This window comes from Arvicola amphibius, chromosome 12 (assembly GCF_903992535.2).
Source record: "Arvicola amphibius chromosome 12, mArvAmp1.2, whole genome shotgun sequence".
Classification (NCBI taxonomy): domain Eukaryota; kingdom Metazoa; phylum Chordata; class Mammalia; order Rodentia; family Cricetidae; genus Arvicola; species Arvicola amphibius.
In genome coordinates this window covers 162350017-162357327 of record NC_052058.2, presented here as the reverse complement: position 1 = coordinate 162357327, position 7311 = coordinate 162350017, and positions in this window count along the sequence as shown.

Sequence of the window (7311 nt, the reverse complement as noted above, 5' to 3'; positions counted from 1 at the left end):
CAAACCAGTGAACACGTGGACATGTGGATGCTAGATTCTCTGGTTGTCTCTTCTGGCTGAGAGAACGGACCTAAATTTTGAAATTCAGAGTGGGGGGGGGCTCTTAATCCACCCACTGCAATTCTTACTCTGGAGGTTTGTCAATGGCTCCTTTTGCGGGGGTGGGAGGTTGTCATTTCACAGGATGACTCCTATTAAGACTGGATTGCTCATTGTCTACGATTGTTTTGTAAGAAGTGCCCAAAGCCCATTGGCGTCCCCTATAGGTGCTTATTCTCTGTTTTTGATAAAATGTAATTATTTGGAGTCTCTCAAGATTGATTAGAAGGAGTGCTCAGAAAGAAGCTGTCTGATTACTGACCCTACATTCTTTGACTAATAAGTTCCTTTTTTTTCCAATTTCACTTCAAAGATGAAAGTTTTATAATTAAACATCAGAGGTTCGCTGAAGCAAAGTATATTAAAATCATATTATACCTTCCTGAGGCACTCCCTGGAATTTTTTTTATTAAGCAATGCTGTTGGAAGTAAAGATAGGAGGGTAATCATATCTGCATATAATAAAAAAGATATACTTACGCATTTTCGGTTCTAATCAACATCACTGCCCTGCTGAAATAAAAACAATTATTTTATAATATTTAAGAATGCTAATAAAAATGAATGTTATTGAGCCGAATCTTGTTAGCTCTGGAAATGAGACTGAATAATATCAGGGCTAGGAACAAAACATCACAGCTTTATTCTAAATACAACTTAGTTAACGTTTGGCCAAGCAATACAGTCGATTTTAATGTTTATTTACAGATCACCTGCTGGATTCCACTTTTTGTAGGTTCTAAAGGAAATGTTAAGGCACATACTCAACCCCCAGTGTTCCCAGAGATTCCAGAAAGATCAGTTCTTTCCTTACAAAGCAGGGAAACCAGGACATGTGCGTGACTGAGGGATGTGATGGTGTGAATCTACAAGCTTCAACTCCACAGCTGAAGGTTTGATGTGCCAGTTACCGCGGTGTGATGATTTTTACTGTAAATAGTTTCAAGTCTTTTATTCAAAGGCTTTTAACAATTTAGTGTGTGTGTGTGTGTGTGTGTGTGTGTTTGCTGGTCCCTGTGTATGTGTAGGAACGTATGAGTATGAGCATAGAAACCAGAAGCTTTCTCTCCTCTCCTCTCCTCTCCTCTCCTCTCCTCTCCTCTCCTCTCCTCTCCTCTCCTCTCCTCTCCTCTCCTCCCCTCCCCTCCCCCCTCCCCTCCCCTCCCCTCCGCTCCTCCTCTCTCCTCTCCTCCCCTCTTCTGTTCTCTTCTCTCAGCTCCCTCCCCCTTTCCTCTCCTCTCCTCCCCTTTGCTCTCCTTCCCTCTTCTCCTCTCTTCTTCTCATCTTTTCTTTCCCTTCTTTCCCTCCTTTCTTCTTCTCTTTCTCCTCTTTTTGATTATGGAAACAAAAGTCAGCTTTCAGGGTCTGGAGAGATGGCTCAGTGTTTAAGATCACTTACTTCTCCAGCAGAGAATCTGAATTCAGTTCCCAGCATCCATAACCTGTACCTGGCAATCACCAGCAACTCTATCTCCAATAGATCTATGTCCTCTGCGGGAATCCATGGGAATCCTGGAACTCAGGTCCACACACTCCACTCCACCCCTACACCCCACACACATGAATAGAAGCACAAAAATTTACAAAATATTTCTGAAACGTCAGCTGGAAAACTTCTTGGTATTTGACAAGGGATTCTCACAATCCGGTGGTGGCAAGCTTCAACAAACCATTGGGAGTATAGAAGAAGCGAAAGCAGCAAATTCTGCCTGAAACAGGGTTGGGAAGGTGACTCCGAGTGGAAGGGATTTAAGCTGGACCTCAAGGATGAGCAACCAGACGAAGGGGGAGAACATGAGAGAGGCTGCTCCATGAAGCGGAGAGACTGCAGACGAAGGAGGGCCGAGACCTGGGTGGCCCGGCTGAGCTGGGTGGGACCTCTGCTAGAGGTGGACAGATAGTTAGGAATCTAGTCTCTGCAGGTGTTCCTCAGACCTGTTTGAAACAGCTACTAAAAACCTACAAAAATAACCCAAGTACAGACATACTGTGCCAAATGGCCAGGAAATTGACAAACATGGTTGCTTTCAGAATGAAATTCATTGTTTTCTCCAAGAATTGGGGTGACACTGTAGTCGTGGCTGTAAGACGGAAGAAAAAGTAAAGAAAAGAAATATACAGTTAAGAACTTAGAACATCATTATATGTGACCTGGAAGTGTTAATTGGTACATATTATAGAAAATGGAGACTCTTGGGAATGAAGTATATGCCATTCTCCTGGTTATGATAATACTTTCTATGAGACTGATATCCGTTCTGTAGTATGATTATGTGTCATATACATATTATAAAATGAGAAAAATTAGTTGCTATTGTAAATGTTTTGTTAAAATTACTGTAGGACGAAGCTCTAGGAGTGGGTCTGCAGTGGCGTAACCAATGTTTTGGGAGCATTTCATTGCATGTAAATGGCCCACCATGCAGCCATTTTTAAGGTTGTTTTCAGGGCTTTATCCAATGGGTGTTCTACTAAAAGCTTTGTTTTTCTTGTCTCCTTTTGTCAGGACATGTAAAGATAAATATTCCAGACTTTTGCTGAAAAGCAAATCTTGCAGATAAAAATAAACGGCTTCAGAGAAGGGGCGCATGAATCACTCCCTTGTCCTCGGTGCTTCCATCTCCCCTCTGAGACAGCTTCTCTGCTGAGAAGTCTCCTGCACTATCCATGAAAGCCAGGTCTAATCTGTGAGAGATGCCAGCCACATAATGTGTCCATCTTCCTCTCTCTCATCCCAGCAGCTGTGAAAACAGATGAATAGTCCATAATTCTTCATGGAATATTAAGTCTCAGTGTTATGTTTCTTTGGTCTCACACACGTGAGGGTGCATCTGGAGGTCGAAGGTTGCTGACCCAGTAAGTGGTTGGTTGGTTACTCGACTTAAAAGTCAAGCATCACACAACCTATTTTTTTAAATTTTTAAATTACATTTGGTGTGTGTGTGTGTGTGTGTGTGCGCGCGCGTGCGTGCGTGCGTGTATGCTATAGTGTCCATATGGAAGTGAGAGGACAGCTTGTGAGTTAGTACTCTCTCCCATGTGGTCCTGTAGATCAAACACAAATTGTCAGGTTTGGTATCAAGAAGTTTTGCCCACTCTCAAGTCAATAATTAATTCTTTTTTCCCTCCCTCCACCCACCCACCGCCTATAATTAATTCTTAGTAAAGGTTTCCTGTGTGCCTAGACGGGGTTTGGGAAGCTAAAAGGTCCATTAAAGATGAGACTGTGAGCTGCTCTGAACCTCAGCTTAGGTGTTCATCTCATCCAAAGGCTTACATTAGTTACAAAAGGTTCTTCAACAGGAAAAGCAGTTTGTGAGCCTGGTATAAGAAAGAAGAAATCTCTCTTACAATGGTGTTTCTTGTGAGCATGTGGGAATCGGGAATGCTTGTTTTTTCTGTAACTGATAGTACTGTATTGATGAAATTGCATGTTCAGCGTATATAGGAAATCTTCATACCCTTGCTATGGACCAGACGTCCCATCAGAGAATGGAGAGAGAGAGAGAGAGAGAGAGAGAGAGAGAGAGAGGGAGGGAGGGAGGGAGGGAGGGAGGGAGGGAGGGAGGGAGGGAGAGAGAAATAGTCACTTTTTCTGAAGGGACTCTTAGTGTATTTGGAAGTGAACCATGAGGCAACCTGTAAGGACCACTATTGACCACTCAAAATGAGATGAGATGGGACAGGCCAGAGGGGCACTCCCTGGCTAATGATGAAATAACTGTCAGGGATCAAGAGTGGCTTTTGAGGATCGTGGCGAAGCTGGTCTTTAAGGTCCTAAGAGAAACTGTTTGGGCAAAGTTGAGGAAGGATCTTTCAGAGACAGAGAACAATGTGGGAAAAGGCAGAGTCTTGAAATGCTGTATTCAACATGAAGGACAGCATAGGTCATCTCAACCGAAGATTCTAATTTGAATGTGTGGAACAACTCAGTTGCCTAGATCTATGTTGTAAACACCAAGCTGGACTGTAGAGCCAGCATGGGAAACCCCGAAATCTAGTTAGAAAGGTAAAATGACAGGAAGGCCCACAGGGGACAGCGTTATAGACAAAGCACGAGATGTACAGGAGAGAATTTGTTCCGCTGTGGTGGCAAAAGGCGATGGTATACAACTTTCTGAATTCTTGCTGGGATGGTAGGATGGCTGACAAACACATAAAAAGAAAGAAGAAAGAAAAGACTGCCGTGAGTTCAGCTTCAGATATGTTGCGTTCAAGGTACGGTGGGATACCCGAGTGAGAGTGTTCAGACAGCAAAGCTAATGTCATCGGATACTGCTGGAGATTATGAGGAAGCTGCGCATTACACGACAGTAAAAGGTTAACATTTTTTAATGTCCCATTTTTTTTTAAATCAAGATCACAGCTTGTATCTTCTCCCATGGAGGAGCCAGAGGTGAAAGGATCTTGGAACTTCACAGCTGGGAGCCGTGGCTTTTCTTATCCCAAGCGGAGACCCAGAGAGCATCAGGAGTCACTGCTACAAACTCAGCTGCTGACACCTCCTAATTAAAGATCACCACCCAGCGAGGGATCCCCGGAAGCAGGCATGAGAGAAGGTGCACTTATTATCAAACAAAGCTCCGTCCCCATGCTGCAGTCATTCTGACTGAAGAGGAAGCGCTTGCCGTGATTGGCTTTCGTTTTCCCGTGGAGAACTGTATTTTGCGGGAAAACATCAATGGTTTATCCTCTCAGCTTGGATGTTCAGATGAAAAAGAGCCATGTGGTAAAGACATTCTCTCTCATTCCACTGGCTTTGCTGAATGCCCATTATTGAAGGTTCAGGTGTCTTTTCATTTGGGGATTATCAGAGACGAATAAGGTTAAGAGCAAAATAAAATAGGCTTCCAGATCTCCAGATTTACACACACGATCTCTTTTTATTTCTTATTTTTAGGGATGTTGCTCTCATGATTTTCATCAATTAGTAAAATTAATAGTCTGTAATTGGGTTTGGGTTTGGCAGAGCAAACCTGTGTTCCATTGACACAGGGGACATGTAGTATGGGGACAAATAATACAGATTTGAGTCTCTTCAACCAGGAGGTGACACTCTGCAGAGCAAGGGACCCCTCTCACCCAGAGCCTCATACAGGGACTTGTTTTAATTAAAGTCTCCAGATTCAAAACCTTGAAACTTGGGGTTCTACAAACCTGAGCTATAGAATTAGTCATTTCCTTCCTTTTTACAAGAAGCTCAGGAAGTTTTATCATGGATGGTTTTTTGGGGGAAACTTCTAGAAATCCCGAGTATAATGGGAAGAACCTGTTATGCTATGAGGTCTAGCTGACTAAAATTTCGATTCCAAATGTCTCCATGGTAAATCATGTCCTAGGCTTTTATCAAAATTATTTGAGTGGATGATTATTTAGCTCAGAAGCAGGGCTATTATTACAGGACTAAATGGAACACTGTGTGTAAACAGTTAATGTTGAATTCGTGACTACTTTCATCTTTCCTTTCGTGTGCCTCTTGTAACACTTTAATTAGTTCTGGTTTTTGTGCTTCTAATCCAGCATTTACCCTTCTGTCCTTTTATCTGGATTCTGTGTGCATCCTCTTTCTTCTTATTGGATTCATGCTCCTGGAAGGCTTTACATCTTTAGCTTTAAGGCTTCGACAAAGGCCTTGGGAGACAACTCGGTGGGTGAGAGTCATTATTGTATAAGCATGGAGGCCTGAGTTTGAATCCCCAGCAATCACACAAAAACCTGGGAGGAGCCACAAGTGGCCAATAACCCCAGCATTATGTATGGAAGGGTCGGGGAGAGGCAGAGAGAGGAGGATGGCTGGGGCTCGCTGGCCACTAATCTAGCTGCAGGTTTACTAAGAGATCCTGTCTCAACGGAAGAAGTGGAATGTGATACAGCAGGTCACCCAGCATCCTCCTCTGGCCATGGCATGTACACAGGTGTACGCACTTGCAGACATGGGTATGCTTACAGCACACACACACACACACACACACACACACACACACACACACACACACACTTTCACAGGCAAAGCAGTGACAATGGCCCAGGGAGAAGCAACAATAACCAGTATGAATATGGTAAGAAGGGTGGACACTGACATTCACTTCAAACAAGTTATCTGTCTGGTTGGGAGAGGAGGCAGTGGAGTGCCTGTGTCCAGGCTTTAAAAACTGAGCTTGTCATTCAAGTAAAGGTAGTTTACTAGAAAGGACCTCAGTCTATTCTGCACATTGGCTGTGGGTGACTGGCGGTGCAGTGAAGGAATGGGTCTTGCTGAGTGTCATCCCATAGGTACTGAGGTGAACAGAGAAGAGATTTCAAAGTTTCTGGGCTCAGAACTGGAGGGAGATGGGGCTCTAGAGTTGTCTTGCTATGGTGCAGTTCTTATCTTCTAATCCAGAGTTTTTCTCATTAAGGATAAGATGCCATAAAAACCAAGATTCCTGTGTACCCTGGGAAGGTCAGAGACATTTAGACAAGCCCCATCGATGACTGTCACAGCAATGAAATACCCATCAAAACCAGAAGTTCGGCATCTATCACCTGTCCAAAGACTGCTCAATGTCTTTTTGCTAGTTAAGAGATTTTACCGTCTGTAAGGTCAATGATAGATCTAAACATTTAACAGAGAAAAGGGGAAAAAACATGGTGAGTTTCCACTTGGGGGCATGAAACAGACCTCCCACCTGCCTGGGGGTTCCCTGAGGTCCTGCTGTCATCCCACGTTGCCTTCTCCTTGACACACAGCCACAGAGACCAGAGGAAATTAAAACTCAATAACTGTCTACTTCAAGGGCACTTCTTGTTGAAGTGTCTAGAGTACTTTTCACTCCCGCGCTCCCAATTTTTCAATATAATTAGAGAAAGCAATCACTACGAAACAACAGCGCAAAGGTTATGGTGAGCAAGACAGAAATTCTCAATTCTTCCAGCTCCAGCTTTAATACATCGGATTGCCCACACCTTTGTCATGGCCCATAGAATGCGGCTGTGGAATGCACAGTATACAAAAGCTGTGGCCTTGCCATGGCTGACCTCTTTCACAGAAACAATGTCTCCCTGCCCGCACAGACGAAGTGGACCTTGAAGCAGAGTAGCTCAGGAGCTTTGCAAACACTCCGATTTACATCACAGTGTCCGTTCTACATACCAGCTGAGTGGATGGAGAAAAATATCAATTCCTAGTTCCTCAGTTTCCTCATCTTGTCAAATCAAAATAACAGTGTACCT